Consider the following 19,507-nt stretch of genomic DNA (forward strand, 5'->3'; position numbering starts at 1 on the left):
AGTAATGAGACTTCTGTCCACCCTCCAGGCCCACATACCTCATGCCTGCTGTGGAACGTCTGCTTTTTAAGTGCACACACACACTTTATTCAAGGTGCTATTTAAAGCTCCTCCTCCACACATCCTCATCTTACACACTCTGTGGTGTGCATGAGAGTGTGACCCTGCAGATTCATGACCCCATTAGTGGAGCACGAGCATCTGCAAAAGTCCCCCTCTCTTCCTTATCTCGTCCTCCAAGCCTGTCACATGCCCGCCGCCGGAGACATTTCGGGGCCGCGGAAAAAAACAGACAGATATTTCGGCCTGCTGCTGCTGCCGCTGCAGTGCTTAACCGCCCGCTGAGCTGTTCTCTTGCCCTCTCTGTGCGTGACACTGATTACATGGGCTTGTGTGTGTGTGTGTGTGTGTGTGTGTGTGTGTGTGTGTGTGTTAGAATGCAATGCAGACAGGCAGGTTTGCGTGATGTCCATGTCTTTAAATGGGGATAGAGCTTAGGGATTAACCGTGCACTTCAGGGGTGCAGGAAGGAGGCAAAGAGGAGGAGAGAGGGGGAGGAGGTGATGCCAAGAGGCCTGCCAACACAATGCCAGGCAAGACTGGTGATCTCTCTCTCTCTCTCTCTCTCTCTCTCTCTCATGTGTAAATGCTAAACTTGTTGTGCCAGATTACTTTGGCTTTGGTGGTTCCAGAGACATAACCACAGGGGCAAACACACATACCATCAACAGCCAACAGGGAATGAGGGAAAAACACACACACACACACACACACACACACACACACACACACACACACACACACACACACACACACACACACACACACACACACACACACACACACACACACACACACACACACACACACAGAGTGGACTGCTCCAGGACATTGTGCCTAGCAGTGCTGGTATGTTTTATCTCACTGCGATCGTACCCTAAGGAGGATTTATGACAGATCACCTATCATAGTGACAAATTATTTTCGAGTTATCTCACCTGCCCAAAGCTAATCTCTTGGAGCCCTACATCTCTAACATCTGCATGACACAACATTGCATGTGTGTCTGTGTGTGTGTGTGTGTGTAAAGATAGTACTATTGTGCTGTCGGCTTTCCAAGGCTATGAGATCAACATGAATCTAGTAGCACGTAAGATTCATCAGTGTTAATGTCTCTCCAACTTCATAATCACAGAGACAGGAATCTGATGAAGTGGTTCATTTAAATGAGTCCAGTCCTTTTTGGATTTGAGAAGGTATCTAGAACAAAAGTGGTTCCAGAATGAAGTCCTTTTCCACAATGTTGGATATTATGGAAGTCCACGGCCACTGCAAAAATAATTCGCAATGAAGTCTGACTGAGCAGGCGTGTGGTCACGCAACTCTGGCTTCTGATGGTTCAAAGAGGAACGCTGTTCACTAATCTTTTATCACCGACATGTGGCATGAGTTCTTAAATTGGAAGGCTCAGATTGGGACTTTATAGATTTCTTCCTTTTCCTCGAAAAACGTTGGTTTCTCAGTTTTCTACGAAACGATTCCAAAGAAAGATAGCCGTCCAAAACATAGCTTTATTCTGCAAACTACTGAAAAGATGTTTGAGCATGTGACTAAAGGGAATTGTCACAATATGCACAATTACGTCTCCGGTGTATTTTTCAAATAACTTATATGTCGTATGTAATATACTATTTTTAGAGAAACAATCAAATCAAACGTGTTGAAGTGTACTTTGGGTTAGTAAAGTCATCTTTTAATAGAATGTTTGATCAAATGTGCTTTGCAGATTTAGCAATAAACAGAAATAAAATAGATGAAGCTGAAAACAAAATGCCATGCACACATACGAACAGTGGATTAATATCAGGCTTTGTTACGTAAAACAATAACTCCACAGTTCACAGTCAATTGGTAAAGGGCCAGTCAGCGTTTAAAGCCGCCAAGTTTCGGGGCTAAATCAACTGGTGAGCTTTGACAGGTGAATTTACATCATGGACCAATAGTTGACCGTCTTTACAGTCCTAACTCAAAAATAGAGGAAGCCATTGTTAATCGTGTTGCACTGTTCCTCTTTATTTAACCTCCTCTGAGTATAGACTGCTCCATAAAAGATGCATGGTCTGCAGACAATGAGACAGGAGTTGACGCACGGCACCAATAGGAATAATCGGTGTGAATTTATTGTCCAGTCAGCGACAAAAGCCCTCCGATAACTCTTCATTGCATGAAATGATGAGAACAAAATGCCGAGGATCAGTAAACAACACTGAGCACAGGAAATGGAAATAAGCCCAGGGAGCTGACTCTACAATGTTCACGGCTTGCTCGTGTGTTAGCTGTTAGCCCGCCAGCTACAGGCAAGCCCCCGAGAACAGCGCTGGGCTTTGAAGACAATTTTATCAGTGGCCTAAGCGTGGAGTTACAATTTCATCAGTTTCACACTCCCAGTTCCCCCGTCTAAAAGTCAATGGCTTTTTGATACTTTAACTATTTTTAGATATTATCATAGTTATTTAACAGCAGTAGTTTGAGTCAGGGTGAGAGATGAATGTAGAGGTTGTAAAATGAACGGATGAGAGGAGGAGAGGATAGACAGACAGAAGCACCTGTGTGATGGCACCGGAGGCGCCGTTCCAACAGTTTCAGGGTCTGGTGACATCTCTTCTGTCATATCCTGCACCCCCACTCTCCACCCCCCACCCTTTCAACATACATTTGCTCAAATGGTTGCGTGTGCTTCTCCAGTCCTATCTCCTTCATGTCCTGTGATTTATGATCCCCCTTCGGCTAACAGGCACGGAGGGGAGAATGTGATATGGTGGAGCTGGAGGGATGGAAGGGATAGAGGTGAAGGGTGGGGATCCCTCAGAGAGATGAAGGGAGGAAAAGGAGTGAAATATTTGTCTTTTCAAAGGATGCCAGACATGTGTTTACACTTTCTGCCCACTTCCACCATGAATAGTTTCCTCACCCTCGGGGTCGTGCGCTTGCACATGAACCTGCATGCGAGCATATGACTGTGTGTACGTGTGTGTGTGTGTGAGAGAGAGATCGCGGACCAAACTTTGATCTATTTTCACCATCCCCGTTCCTCATCATTGGTAGGGAAATGTGTCGGAGTTAAAACTATAAAATGTGTGCGTGCCATGATACACACACATGCACACACACAAAAACAAGATTATTTGCTTGTTTTTCTTTTTTAAACATCAAATTTTGAAATCTATACTCATCCCAATTACCTTTTTAATTAAGGTGGAGATATTTGGTTGAGGATTTTTAGTGACCAGACTTCTGTTTCTGTGCCGATACAGCCTGTTCCAAGTATCGTTTTGCTACATTCATCACATCGAAGCCTATCTCTGGAATATATTCCTATGAGTGAAACACTGTAAAAGACAAAAGGTTGTTTCATTTGCAGATTCTTAAAAAAAACCGACATGAATCTCTTTTGTATCTGTTGATTTTTTTTCTTCTTCTTTTGCCATGTGTTTGTGTTTCCCAACTGATGATGACTACGTCGGCGTGTGAGAGTTACGCTGTAGGTGTGGAGGTGTAGCTGCGGTTTAGATAAACATTACTTATCAGGTCAGCTGGACCCGGGCGTTGAGTTTCTTAACTATCCGGACTACGATGACACAGGCTTGGCTTCCACTGGCAGAGTTATGGTGACCCTTCAGGCAGAGCTCGGTCCCAAAACAAACGCTGCCGTGGCTCATTCCTTCCCAGCAACAAACCCCAGATTTCACAGTGTGCTCATAGAAAAACAAATAGATAAGATTGTACTGCTCTGTTTTAATGTGTAGATACAGGCAGAGTGCACCATCAGCACGGTTGTCTGCATGCAAGACAGTTTGCTGTTGAATGAATTACTTAGGAATTTATATCCTTCAGCAGATCTAATAATGAGAACTCTGTGCGCAGGTCATTGTGTGTGTGTGTGTGTGTGTGTGTGTGTGTGTGTGAGAGTGTTTTGTCAATGTGGGACATGTGCAGGGACATGAAGGCTAACCTGCTGCCAACTTGGCTTGTCTAAGAAGCAGAGAGAGAGCAGAAGATGTTGACATTTTGGCAGTGGGGAGAAGCTGCTGTCCCATCTGCATCTGAAAGGTCACCGCGGTGGGTTTTGGAGCACAGTATGTGTGCCATTGTGTAAATGTGTGTGTGTGTGTGTGTGTGTGTGTGTGTGTGTGTGTGTGTGTGTGTGTGTGTGTGTGTGTGTCCCTGTGCCTGCCATCAGCAATGTCTTTAATGTGTGTGTCTTTCTCATCAAATACAGTGTGAAAAGAGCAGAGGAGAGCTGTAAACAAAGATGCTGGAAGTGTTGGGCACAGCACAAACAGAGTAGTAGGAGTCCGCCCCCCGCCTGTCTCTCACAAACACACACATACATTCACACACATACACACATTTTTTCTTTGAAGATGTTTATAGGATCTACATAGGAACAAACATTTGAACATTTCTGCGAAAGGAATACTCTGACATTTTGAGGAGTTCTGTCTTACCAACTTATAGTTAAATGAAGTTTAGATCAGTCAAATCTATGTCTGACAGCCTAATGTAGCACAACCACTGCTAACTCATCAAAACTGAAAACCGTCTTATTTTCACTGTGTTAATACTGTATTTGTGGTTAATGTGTTAGTAAACAGTTGCCTATCTACACATCCAGTAGACACAAAAGTCATGTTTAGGTCATGACCAAACAGATCTAATTCCAGTATTCATTTTTCTTTTACCTTTGTTTTGGTCTCCACCAACTTCGGCCATGTTCACCAGCTGGTCGCTGACTTTGGCTGTTTGCTGTTTGGTGCTGGACAGGTAGTGTCCTGCGTTTCTTTCCATTGTAGCTTCTTCACTGAACCCATGCTCCCCGTTGTGGCTGAAAATGATGCGGATGCGATTGGTGACAGTGACGCAAACAGTGAAACAAAACAATGTGCTGAAAGACGCTAAAGTGCTCCACCAGCTGAGGAGAAATGCAGAGTTGAGAGACTTATTTCACATCAACACTTATTCATTTGAAATGTTATTAACATATCAATTAGTACAGCTTTAAGCTGGTCATTGTTAGTTCCACGCGTCAACCCCTTTGTTTGTAAATTAAACTTCCTTATTCTTCTGAATTAGAGTAAAAATCTATTTTTTTAGTTGGTCGCTAACTAACTAATGGCTTAATTAAAGAGGAGAAGCAAGTTTGGACATTGCGGACAATGACCAGAGGGACTGGCTTCTTGCAGTTGGAAGCTGGAATGGAGACGTTTGTGCTGGCCATGAATAACAAACACACTTGCGAGGTCGACCGGGGAGTGAGTTGTGTCAAATGACAGGAAGGGGTACAAACCTTGTAAGCACAAGCCTGCAGTCAGGATGTGGTGGGAATGTTCACTTTGGAACAATGTATTTCAACTGTCACCTCAAGTGTGCTTGAAGACGTTGATCTGAAAGTTTGGCAGTTGATCCGCTGCCGTGGAAGCAGCTGCTAGGAGCTACGGCCAAAAATGTGTTCAGTGCCTTCCTGTCATATAGTTGCGACCTGAATCTGCTCTGTTGTCTGGTCAACTAAGTACTTCACGGCCTGGTGGTTAAGGGTCACTTGTGATCCGAGCCTCACAGAACAATGCAGATTCCATCATGGTCATGTAACCAAAGACCAGCTGTTCACTGTCTCAGAGATAACACATGAATAATGAGAGCTTAGCTTAATTGTGTCCGCACGTTTTATGGATCTGTAAAAGGCAAAGAAGTATGTGTGGCGTGTGGAGAGCCAAGAGTTTAGCCGGTCTTTATGCACTTGGTGTGAGAGTTGCATTCACGGCATTAAGTCAAGCTTTTTAAAGCTGAGTGTCAGATGTAACTGTTTATGATGTTCATAGATGACATATCAAGATGCCAGAAAGGTTTGGAAAGTGTCCATTCTCGTGACATTACATTGGCATCTCTGTTGTGTGCAGATGATATTGTCCTTTTTGGACTCGTTGGATGCCACAGTGCAACTATTGGCCTATTTATTTTAAATGTGAGACTGTGATTTTTCACTTAAATCGAAGCAACTACTTCCAAAAGGTCCCCGTCAGGTGGCGCTTTACCAAAATGAGGGAGCAGCGGTGAAAGGGACTGAATGGTGCCTGTTATATACCTCCGAAGATTAAGCATCTCAGGGAATTAAATGTTTACTGAGTGGATGCGGTGGGATTGTTTGACTGTGTGCGCACACAGCTGGGCTGCTTCATACATCCTGCACATGTGTATACACTAACGCATGCCTCTGTGAACAGCCCTGGTGTGTTTGTTTGTGTCTTTGGATGTGTAAAACTCCCCATATGGGGAGCATGAGGGATCAGACGGTGTGGTTGGAGAACATGTGTGAGATAACAGAAGGAATTCTTCTGCATGTCTGACCTACTCCGTATAAAACCCAGGATCAAAGCTGGAGGGCTTCTGCTGCTGCAGACTGTCTGGTTCTACTACACATTGCAGCTGATTGTGATTTAGCAGATAGATATTTTCGATTGTGTTAGTTTCTGTCATATTTTCAAAAGTCACTTGAATTGTTGTTTGTCATCTGTCCCTGTTTTATGTGTCCTGTTTAATATTCATTCTACCTCAGGCCTCTCTTACCTTTTTTATTGGACAATTCATCAACACAGTTTATGTTCAGTGGCGTTGCAGGACGTATTGTGACACTTACACACGGCAGCAAATGTGGAGGCTTGAGTAAGAGGCCCAGCAGTCAATGTTGGATTTAAACCGCAACGACAATATTTCTGCAACTTAGTTTCCTATCGTTAACTATACTTCAACCATAATATACAGTAAAATATAGCACAACAAAAATGTATTAAGTATTTAGTGAGACAGACTTTTTCAAACTTGCTTTCTGCTAATAATTGCTGGACCAAAGCAGGTTTACTGTTCATGTTCTACCTTTAGCTTAAAAGTTACAGGATTCAGAGGACGAGTTCATGTTTTAAAATCCAACATTTCAAAGCTACACTGATGAATAAATATTCAAACCACAGCTGTCGTGCTTGACCAGGAGAATGCCATTTTAGCTTATGTCACAGTTTAAACATCGAATTAAAAAAAAATCATATCTTAAAGACCTTCATGGCAAACTGTGATATTCATAATTTGAAAGAAAAAACCCAGTAAATTACATAACTTTTAATGAGTCACTTGAATCACACAAACTCTGCTCTTTTAAGAGATTACGTCACTGAATTTAATCATGTTCGCTTTCTCACTAATCTATTTTTTTGTTCCAAAAAGGAAAATAAGCTTTTTCTAAACTCTCAACAAAAGGAATGGTTGTATTCATATTAGTTTTGTTCTGCTGGCTGGATGTTTAGCACTGTTCTGGATCTGTCTGTTCAATCAGTCTGTCTGTGTGTCTGTCAAAACAAGGTCAAAGATATGAACGACGTCCTGGTCCCCTGACAGGCAGCTGACATGCACTGTTCAAATACGTGTTTGTGTGTTTTGCATGTGAAACACCACCTATGGCGAACGTGTGTGTGTGTCAAGAAGGAGTTGTGTGCAGAGGCCACCGATGGCATGGTAATAAAAAACACATTTGCACGATGCTCTGCGTGTATGCATGTAAGTCTGTGAATATGGACGTACTTTGTTTGCTGGTGTGCGTGTCACTTTGATCATATGTTCAAGGTGCATGTGTGACTGGCATACTTGCACGAGAGAGTGTAAATGCGTGTGTGTTTGTGTGCCACCGGGTGAGGCAGGGGCCACGGTCTTATGAGAAGAGTGCTGTGCATGCTCACATGTAGGGGGAGGGGGGGGGGGAACAACCGTGATAGTGAAAGTGATGCTAAATGAGGAGTGGACGAGGTGGGCAGGAAATGTGTGAGTGTCAGTGTGTGTGTTTACATGTGTGAACCGCTGTCCTAATGAAACATGAAAGCCCTCCAAGTCACCTCTGCCCTCCCTCTGCTGGACTGAATCCCATCGGGCACACTCTCCCCCTCTGTCTCTCTCACACACACACACACACACACACACATACAGACACACACTTTTTCTCTCATTCTTTCTTTCACACATAAGCAGACATGCGTGCACAGCTCGTGTTAACATAGAAGCGTTAGCGAGGAAAGAGGTCTTCTCTCTGTCTTCTCTATCCTATGTGAGACGAGGCTCTCCCTGGGCATGTTGAGAGTACAGCTGGCAGTCCGGGAGCCTCCAGACACACACACACACACACACACACACATGTACATGCATGCAGACAGAGGCACGCTAGGCAGTAGGTCATGGAGCCGCTGGCGTGAAGGATAGACGGTTCTGACACCAGAAAAGCAGACAGCCTCCCTGACATGCACTGGAGAGCATTATTAGGATAAAAATGGCGTGTTTCACTCTGACTCTGTGTGTACGTGTGTGAGTTTGTGTGTGTGGATAGGTTTAAGTAATGCTGTATGACAACGACATGCTCCAGAATGTGTGTGAGTGAAAGCATATCAAAATACTCAAAGACCTCTTTGCTAGTGTTTAAGTAAGAGCATGCACCGACTGTAACCCCTCCCTAAAACAGCAATTGTGCACTGGATTATTCCAACTGTTGAAAGAGTAAACATGGAACTGCACTGAACGTTAGCGGTTCTGTCCTACACTATTGCATTTGTGGAAGTCTACACTCTTAACAACCCCAGCCAAACGGGACTATTTCTCAGTCAGGTGCAGTGGCTTTCTGGTGTCTTTACTGGAACCAGGCAACCTCACGATGACGACAAGACGACAGGAAGTCACAGCACCAGAGCCAAGAAAGTAACCCCCCATATTGCACTTCACCTCCAGCTCCATATATGGACAGATATGCGAGTAGTACCGATCTTCTCATCTAACTCTCAGCAAGAAAGGGAATGAGTGCGTTTTCCAAAATGTCGAACTATTCCTTTAATTTGTGTGTCTGTGTTTGTGAGAGAGAGAGAGAGAGAGAGAGAGAGAGAGAGAGAGAGAGAGAGAGAGAGAGAGAGAGAGAGAGAGAGAGAGAGAGAGAGAGAGAGAGAGAGAGAGAGAGAGAGAGAGAGAGAGAGAGAGAGAGGTGTGGTACTTTCACGTGTAACAGAAAGAAACAGTCCCACTGGTCCGGATTAGTAGTGTGTATAATTTCTGGGAAGACTGAATGGGCTCATCTGCCCACGTGTTTAGACTGCACACTCCCTAGCATTGGTCGTGCATGTGTGCGTGGGTCGCGGACGTTTTTCAATGTTCATCCTTTACAGGAAGTGAGTCACTCAGATATCTTCTTTTTTTTTACACAATCTTTTCCTTCTGCCTCTCCCCCATGCAGCAGGTGTATGAAAGCACAAGGCCAGGAGGTGGAGCTAAAGTCTTCATATTTCTCAATCACGAGCACAAACAAGTGTAGTAATATTATTAATGAAATGATAGCTTGTGGCTCCCTATGAATTGTATCTTGTTTTGCTTCCTTTCAAGAGGAGGTGAGAGATCAGGGTCAGATAGAGAGCTGGTATGGGTTCAGAGTCTTGCTCAAGGACACCTCAGCAGGGAGTGTGTTTACCCTCAGAAGGTCATGAACTGTGGCTGGAGGACGACTTGTTGTCCATTATACCTACACGTCCTGGACTTTGTGTCATAAAAGAAGATTTGTCCTTTGCTTTTTCTCTCTGCTCTTCTACTCCCCTTCCGATTCCGCCTCTCCTCTCGTGCCACTCTGCCCTCTTGCCAGGAAATGAGGTGATTGACTCCATTTCACACCATGCGGCAACACAAAGGCAACTGCTGTACACAAGCGTCCTCTGGAGAATGTTCGGGGGATAAAGTTCACCCTCTGTGTGAGTCACTTATCCTACAACTCACACACAAACAAGCTGGTGAGCGCACACTTGTGTATTTAGCATCTGAAAAAAATCATGTACACAGTATGCACAAGCTCATACCAACCTTTCACCTTTAGCTCCGTGACTCATAGCTCATTTCTGACACTTAGTGCTGCTTTATTTCATAATGCTGCGGTTGCCATGCAAGCAGGGACACATCCAGAACAATGTACAGAACAATTCCTGTGTGTGTGTGCTGTCAGTACCTTATGGTGAATCCACAGAGTCAGAGGGGAAGTAATAAATGAATACTCTGTCCTGGCAACAAACTGTTTTCCTGTCAACATTGCCGTTTCTGTGCATGAGGGTGTATGTGGGACCATTCTGCCAAAACTGTTTTTCCAGTCAGGAAATGGTGGATTCTTTCTATCATCCTCCACTCCTCCTTCAGTCAATATACTTGAAATCTTGACACTAGCCAACAGCCCTCCAGCTTGCTTTCACATAGTTTTTTTTTCTGCTTCTCTCTCCATTCTTCTGAGGCCTTTGTAAACGTGTCATTTGGAGTGATGGATGGTCAGTGAGGGAGGATAAGGAAACATAATATGACAGGATAAGTAGAAGAAAGGGGTATCACAGATCAGTGGGAGTGGGAGAGACGGAGGAAACAGACAGAAGAGGACATGATAACAGAGTTTGTGGAAGGAAAAATAAGTTTAAAGCCGCACTAGTGGACGCTACAGCCAGTAGACTTCATTGCATCATATGATACGAAAGTTACAGCCAGAAAAAAAGATATCTTGTGTGAAACATTGACATTGTGGCCTGAGTTTGGCATAAGAGCAAAGCACCTGAAGTGCCCAGAATAGAAAGGATTCCTCCTCTTTGTAGCGTGAGTACGCTTGTAAATTTCACTCGATTTTAAAGGTTCTGTGAAATGTGATTCAATGGTGGTGCTGCTTGAGAGGTCAGGAAGTCATAAAAATATTAGTGTTCCTGCTCATGAGATCATAGATATCCACAGTAAATTTGGTGATTATCAGGACAGTAGTATCTGAGATCATTTGCAATCGACCAAAGTATTGATTAAGACGGATGAAAGGTCAATCGGTCGGAAAAAGTCACTGGGAATCAGCCTATGGGGACCAAAGATACTTTATGTATTTCATGGCAATCTTGCTCTTGAGCAAAGTTTTTTGGCAGATATACGGATGGACAGATGGACAGATGGACCAAACGATTGACACTGAAACCTTTCGACCCACTGGTAGCAATCAGACAGCAATGCCGATCAATATTAAGACTCTGAGGAGATTCAGGGTGTCCGGGGGAGAAAAAATGACCCATAAAATTAAAGTGGCTCTTTCTAGGATTATGTTTCAAATAACCAAAAATCAGACTACATGTCTCCACACAGTTAGTTACAGTCACACACTGAGTAACATGTGGCAGTAACAGATGCCACAACTTTAACATGTATAGAGATGCCAGCAAAGCAACATTTACCACTTCCTCAACAAAAAGAGATCTTTTATGTCCTCTTTTCTCTCTTTTTGCTGGAACTTCAAGTTTCTGTGGTTAGAACCTGCACGCCAGGGGCGGTACTGGTCACCATGGCAATGATGGCACCACTCGGTTGAGTTCATTTCCAGGTCAACCGGCTTTACAGCGTCTTACACACACACAGCAGTGATGGCTGACTTCAGGCCAGGAACAGGCTGCAGACTCAAAAACGGACTTTTAGATATTCATAACTGCATTTTACCCCTTGAGCTGAGGGAGAACAGAACAGGTTTCATATTCAAAAGCAACTAATCATAACAACAGCGTATTGTCTCACACTGAGTGGATTCCTGTAGCCTCACGATTCAGTAATGTGGGGGACAAATACTGAGAAGATAAAAGGAAAACAGGAGACAGTTCAGCGATGACGAGAAAGCATATGACTCTTCATTTCGTTCATTTCAGACATTAAAGTATGCAATTAAAATATGAGACTGATGAATTAATAAATGATTCAGTTTAAAGACAATAAAGTATTTATATCAGCAGTTAAATGGGTCTTTAAATAACATGAACTCATTGCACAATCAGCTTGTATAACATGTGCTATAACCAAACATGGGACCAAAACAGGGACGGAGAATGAAAACCAAAACCTCCCCCCCCACCCCTCTCACACCCAACACACACAAACACTCACATATCACATGCACACAAGAGCGCTGTAGCAAAACATGACTTAAGTCGTCTTCTCCAGAAATGATCAGAAGGTTAGAGAGAGACTGAGAGATGGTTCCCGAGGCTTGATAGGGTGAAACACGGTGCAGCGTCTGACAGAGAAAGGAAAATAGCAGATCACACCACTCTGAGGGAATGTGACGGGCTGCGTCACGCTCTGGTCAAAGTTAAGCTTGGGACATCAGCTGAGGAGGGAAAGGGAAAGGCAATAAGCTGTCATGTAAACAGAAACTTAAAGGAATCATTAACGAGCTGTTATACGTGACTGGAAACAGGGATTCGACTTCAAAACACACAGAAACCAAACACAAGCCCTGTAAACAGTAACTGACATTGATGGCATAACTGAGTAAAGATACAAAGGTGCGGTAGATAATGCTGCTGCTGATGGTCCCTGCAAATAACCACACTTATATTTAACTTAACAAGGGGGGAAGTAGAAGATTTAGAGGAGGAGGATATGGGAGGTATCTGAGGCATTTTACCACTGCAAACCTGCTGGGCTGGTTTGTGGGTCATTAAAATTCCTCTTCTGTTCTCCTCACTCCTCTCTGAAGCCACAGTTTCTGCCCCAAGCGACATGCTGGCTCATGTCCACCTGCTGGGCCTCACCTCCTCTCCTGCCCCGTCAGTCTTTCTCTCTGTTATCTCCCCGCTGCAGAGCAAACTGCTTTCCCTGTGAGTCAGGATGACAAATTTCCCCAGAAGTGTTCTTCTGGCTGCCTTGTGTTTCCCTCTCTGTCACCCCTTTCTTTCTTGTTTCCACATGTGATCGCAGTAAAGTCTCCTTGACGGCACAGATATTAGTCATCCCTCATCTTTGTCTTCTTTCACTCCCTTCCAACTTTCTTTTTGAGTTCTCGTCAACTCACCTTCCCCTCCCCGGTGTCTGCTCCCTCTTTGTCCACTGAAGCGTGTAAGGCGGTATTCTCTGGGGTGTCACTTCTGCTCAAATCTGAGATGACGACGCAAACAAAGTAAACGTCAAACCTGCCCAGACTCCTTACCACTTGTTTAGGCGTCCCCTGCCAACAACAACAACCTCAACAAAAACAGCCATGACCTGACTGAAATATGTTCAGGCAACCGGAGTACCCAAGCACTTCCAAATGTCACCTACACAACAGAGAAAACAACAAGTAGCACAGAAACTGCCACGAGAAGCATGTTGAAATGACTTTAGCAAGTAGCTCCAGTACTTGATGCTTATTGTACGTGATGGTTGAGGATTAACAGTAATCTGTTTATGTGACACAACTCACCATAACTGTACTATAACATGATTTAAGAGGCGCTGGGTTATTTACACAACACTACCATATGTGTATTACTTAAACGACATCCATATATCATTGTTTAAATATCACAGAAAATACCGGTATAACGCAACACACTAAACACAACATGAGCTATTTATTTGTATCAACACAATAAGTCTATGAATATGACAAAGACCTTAAATCATTAAGACTGCAAACAAAGTTGCATCCGCGCGTCCATGTGCCAGCTAACTTAACTTGATATTTATTTACATATATATATATATATATACGTATATATATACGTGACAAATTTAGGTCGAACTGGATGCAAGGTATTGAAACATGAACATGACAAAAAGAAAAGTCAGGATAAAAGCCAGGATATCTTGGACTGCTGCTTCAATGTTTGCTATTATTTAAAAAAAAATGTGTATCTTGCAAATCTTTGAAAGTGCATAAATAAATCACTGGAGAATCATTTAATGTTTGCTGCATCAACACCTTCAACAAACCCCGAAAATGAACTATGAACTAACCACAGCCGCCACTGGACATAATGTATTGGGGTTACACAAACAACTATTGAAGCCAATCCCTTTGTGATATAGGAGTGAGGTGTAAGGTGTCTATCCATCCAATAAACAATACGTGTGCTGTGTGATTCAGTCCACTCACACAATTCAAAAAGGCTGTATCGTCCAGAATGTGAAATAAATGTGTCTCGTCAATACAAATTAGAATTAGCTTGCCAACCAATGACCCCAATGCTTCTTAATACACTGTCTAACAACAGCATCTACCACAAATACCGCCTGTGACTGCTCAAGAGACAATAACTTCCCTTTATAGTTCAAACTGTGTAATCCCCAAAACTGCCCACTACTCTTTGACGAATGGCAGGCACACAGGACCTGCACACAAGCTCACACTCCCACCCGGGCTAATCTCCTACACTGCCCCCCCTCTAAGAGCCAGAGCTTGCCTTTGATCAGCATACATTGTCAAGGCACACTGGGTGACCTGGCTGTGTGTGTGTGAGGGAGGCAGAAGTTTGCTGGGGGTGGGAGGTCCTAACCTGAAGTGCCGGATATTGTTGCGCTACTTCCTGCCCTCTAAGCCCTGACCTGGGGAAGCATGGCCAAAGAGCTTTTTGTTTAGCTGACCCTCAACCTCTCCTCTGCCCCTCCCCGTCTCCCTTTCCCCCCTTTTCTTTCTTCTTGACCTCTTTTCCCTCTCTCCTTGAACCTCAAACATGCACTAATGCCAAACTCTTGGAATAGATCATCAAAGAGACCACCAAAGCACACGATCACACCAACACACACACACACTCTCTCTCTCTCTCTTTCTCTCTCTCTCTCTTTCTCTCTTACAGACACACATGCATTCCTGTTATGTTGCCATAGCAGCAGAGATCCCTGATACCAAGCTTTGAACCTGTATGTGAGTAGGTCATTCTCACCTCTAGGGGTCGCCTCAGACAGATGTGATCTGACACTGAGACGGTTCCTTCTAAAGGTTAATGTATGATGAGAAGCTTGGAAAGTCTTAAGAAAAGGTACCATGCATTACCGGGACATGTTAGTGTCGAAAAAGATGAAAAAACAAGTCACTGATCAGCACTAGCAGCGTGGCGTGTGGGATCTGTTGATGAGTCCACCACTTTGGTCCAGTTGGAAATATCTCAGCAACTATTAGATGGGTGACAGACATTCATGGTGGTCAAAGGAGGAATCCTAATGACATGCTTATCCTCTAGCTTTTCGTGTAGCACCATCATCAGGTCAAAATGCTTCTTTGTTCAAGACTAATATTTTTGTCAAAAATGACATTCTCATCAGCCTCAGCTGTACTTTGTTTTTCGTGCTATTAAACTTATGTGAACCGCAGACTTTATTTAAGGCATCGAACCAAAAATCTATTCAAAAAACGCATTGACGTCGAGATAAGGGAACCGAAATGGTGACTCATTTCTGGGTTTCAGACTCATTCCTGCAGCGCTCTACAGCACTTTCAGAGTAACATTAATATATATTTAAAACTGAGACTGAGTTAATGCGGTTTACTCACATCTAAAGCTCTTTACTGTAATGTTGCTGTAAGATAGTTAATGTCTGCAATCTCATGCACTGGCCCCTGTGCTGACATCACATGCAGGAATGCATTAGCTAAACCTCATGCGCACACATACACACACTACATCTAGGATGCTATTTTAGGATTTCACCCAGTCTACTTAAACTAGCATGCTTGTCAAAGCTCTTCAAGTTATTTCAGGTAATATACTGTTGTCAGAGAGAGAGACTAATGTACAGGTAGCCTGACTGGTTAGATCACAAGGAGAATGATGTCTGTGTGTGTTGTATTTCAGAACAAAAGGATAATGAGAGTGTGTGTCTGTGACAGTAGTGTGCAGACAGATGAAGGAGTGTTCAATAGATGTGAGAAATTATTTTTGCCACTTTATACTGCAGCCGTGAAGGGATCCTCACAGTGGGTTAGTAGCATCACCACCACATTCCTTCCGCCCCATTAACATCCCATTCAACCATTTTAGTCACCATCATCATCTCATTACCCTTAAGAATTCACCCTTTGTGCCTTGTCACTTTAGATTTAGCTGCTCACTGAAATGCAAATGTTTCTAACAGCATGCATCTTTCTCCCCGGTGTTTGCAGTTTTGTTTGCATGTGTGCAGTTGTAGCACAACACACAAAGAGAAGATGCAGAAAACCATTTCAATTATTTTAGTCACTGTTCACCTGAGATACCTCTGGGTGTGTTCACATATCAAAGCCGCCCTGCAAAAAAAACATTTTTTTTTTTTTAATGTGTCTTCTTTCATCGTTTGAGGAAAGTTGTGCAACAAAATGTAAACGTAAATTGGCAGAGAAATAGATAATGTACAGCAGGTCTATCATGGGTACAGGCAGGCTACTAGGTTGCTCATTAGTGATGCTTCACATCTCTCTGTAAAACTCTGTTTGCTTTTGAATCTCATTAATTCAGATTGTTTGACAGTTTGTTGACTGTCTAGATGGAAATACGGTTCACATTGCATGATATTCAAAGCAGGTGTTTGGATTTCAGTGAATCAATGACCCAGAAATACATGATTTAGATTTGCAGCAACAGTGTTTTAATGTTGTGTTCAGCCCTACTACTTTTGTCATAATGCCACTTTGACTTGTGCATATCTCTTTTAATTTTCCATGTGTTTTGTTCTGTCTTTGGCTGGAGTAAAATAGTGGAAAAATGAATCATATACAACTACCCCTCATTTAGTATTGTTGAATGGATGTCCCCAGTATTCATGTGGCAATTCAGTCTTTTGTTTGCATGGTGTTTCATCTCTTGCACAAACTAATTAGTTGGAAAAAATAAATGGCCTTGGCACATCAGCTCAAAGGTGGCACAAGATACACAGAACCAGTTTCAATCTAAAAGAATGGAACAAGCTTCATCGCTGACTCACATAATAAAGCACCTGCTATGGGCGTTGGAAGTTATACATATCTGGAACTTTAGTCATATAAAGTCAATAGTCTCAGCAGGTAACTCACACTGCACTCTGTTTTATCAGTGAAGCAAGCCCGACAGTATTCAGATAATTCACTTACTGACAGAAATGTACACATACTGCATCACAAGTCCTGCATCCAAAATGTTTTTTGAATAAAGGTTAAGAACAATAAGCAGCTAAATGAGTACTAACTATGCAAATTGGTATAATGTGTGAGAAAATGTGTTATGTTCCACTTGTAAAACCTACACAACACATAGCTGTGTGAAGCCCATTGAAATTCACATGAAAGAGACAAAATGACTGGCCACAATGACAATAATTATACAACAAGACTTTCATCATTGTTTATGGCTCCCACGGGTTCCACAGCCAATCCAACACCAATTACCTCAATAAAATTCGCTGTGAAACCCTTTTGTGCGTAAAACAGGCATGTCAAGGCTGAAGGCCTGTCACCAGTGTTAACTGATCTGCCTCCAGTAATTGTGTCATGTGAACAGATAAGATTCAGAGGGTGGGGGCTGAAACGCAGCACCTTTACCCTCCCACTTAAAAAGACCCACCCAAATGTCCTTTCCTGCGCTTTGGGTTGGTCGACCAACTGAAAAAGTTGAATGTTAGTGTCAGTAGTAGTAAGTTCCTGCTCCTGTGAGCATCCACCCTACTGCTCTGACCTTTGACCTCCTTTTCAGAACAGAAATTTAGGGACTGAAGCATCAGTACGTTTTCACTGTGAGTTTACCGAAGTTTTGCCGAATAAATACTGCGATAATTCTCCCAGTACAGATGCTGACACGCTTCATGGAACATTGTGTTCAATCTCCAGCGATACGTTGATAGTTTTTCTGTCATGTTTCTATTGCGCTTCATGATAGCACTAGATGGACGGCCCATCACAGTACTTGTTGTTTCATGCGTTGAGATCACTCACTGACTTTAGTAAGGCAACAAGCGAGCTGAAGTTGGCAGGCAGGTATCTCTTTTATAGGGCGTCCTCTGAGACAAGTCAAAACTTGAACAATAGGACGTCGTTATGCATGTCAGCCGGGGAGGAATGCTGGAGATCCGTCGGTATGCAACCAGGCAATTACTCTCATGTACGTCAGCAGCAAGCCTGCAATTTCCCAATTACTAACTAGCGTTTGCCTGGAAGATGGTTGCGCACTTTTGTGTTGATCTCTAAACTCTTGAATGGAAAAATAAATAATTTAAAAACTGTGCCGAGATCTGTCGGTGCTGTGTGGGTGTTAAAATGGTTTGCATGTAAATAGCTGTGGCACATCAGGCTTTCTCTTTTCACCTTTGTCATTAAAGTTTAGGGGGTTAATAGGCAGAGATGTTAAAAGGTGTGGGTGCTTAAACGACATTGAGGGGGCGATTAATAGGTAATTCATCTCATGAATAACATATTAGATGTGGTGTTTCCTCCATAGTGGCTCCCTCAGAGATCCTGGGGGGGAAATGAGGGTGATTTTAATTTCCTGTTATTTCACTTTCTAGATCAGTAGGAAAAAGTAGAAGACGGAGTGTTTCATACTGCTGTTGTCTCCCGTCCTCACAGAGAAACTGTACACTAAACCTTAATGGGTTAAATACTTGATTGCGTTTTTGGAGGTGTTCTTATGAAGAAATGTTTTAATAATCTGTCTCTAATTCCTGTTGAAAGGGAATAATAGAGCACAGCTTGTGACTGTCACAGCAGGCTTACCTTTATAAGTTACAAGTTAAGTTATAACTCCAGCCACAACAAGGATGTAACGTAATATACACGAATCCCTGAATTGTTTTTGTTATAATCTCACGTACATGACTGCTTGGTTTGCATTTTGTCTGCTTCGAGACCGGCCCTTTTGTGAAATCCTCCCTTCAGAAACTGTTTGGTTGAGCAGGCTTGTCTGCACACAACGAAACTTGAGCCGGAAGGCAGTGCAGCGCAGCAGGTTCCTAAAAAACTACTTCTGGTAAAACAGGGAGGAGAGGGAAGCTGACTCAATGAACTGTCAGTAAACATTTCACTCCTCTCCTATCGAAATGTGACCGATCAAGTGCACAGGACATTGAGGCCAGTAAATACACCAAGAAACGAATAAACACCAGCATGAGAAAATGACTCATTCTCTTGTGCTTTTGCTGGAATTACAATGATGTCTCAACAAGTTTCATGCTTAGCCTCATGTGAAATGATCTGCTGTGATCCATCCAAATGTTTCCAATGCAGTTTAACTTCTGCACAAGACCTGTCATGAGAGGAGTAACAATCATATTCACACAACATAACACAACATGTTTCTATGCAATGAACTCATGTTTGACTCTCTTTGTAAACTATTAAAATGCTTTTGTTGAAATGTAATGTCAGACCTAAGAGCAAACTCTGACAGGCTTTGGCATCGAGCCTTCGTCAGGCAGCCACAGTTTGCGTGTGAGCTTCCTTTTAGGTCTAACATGACGTTACAATAAAGACATTTTAAGTGTTTAAAAACAGAGGTTCGTGGAGTTTTCTTATCATACATTGTTGTTGTTTATTAAACCACTAAAATTAGCTCCAACTTGACCAACTACAACATGAAATTGCTGATCACCACTTTCTGATATGACGTCCTTTATAAGCGGTATCTAATGGTTTTATTAATGTTCATGAAATCATTTATTTAGATGATTATAAAATAATCAC

The sequence above is a fragment of the Melanostigma gelatinosum genome (genome assembly GCF_949748355.1).
Source record: "Melanostigma gelatinosum genome assembly, chromosome: 7".
Classification (NCBI taxonomy): domain Eukaryota; kingdom Metazoa; phylum Chordata; class Actinopteri; order Perciformes; family Zoarcidae; genus Melanostigma; species Melanostigma gelatinosum.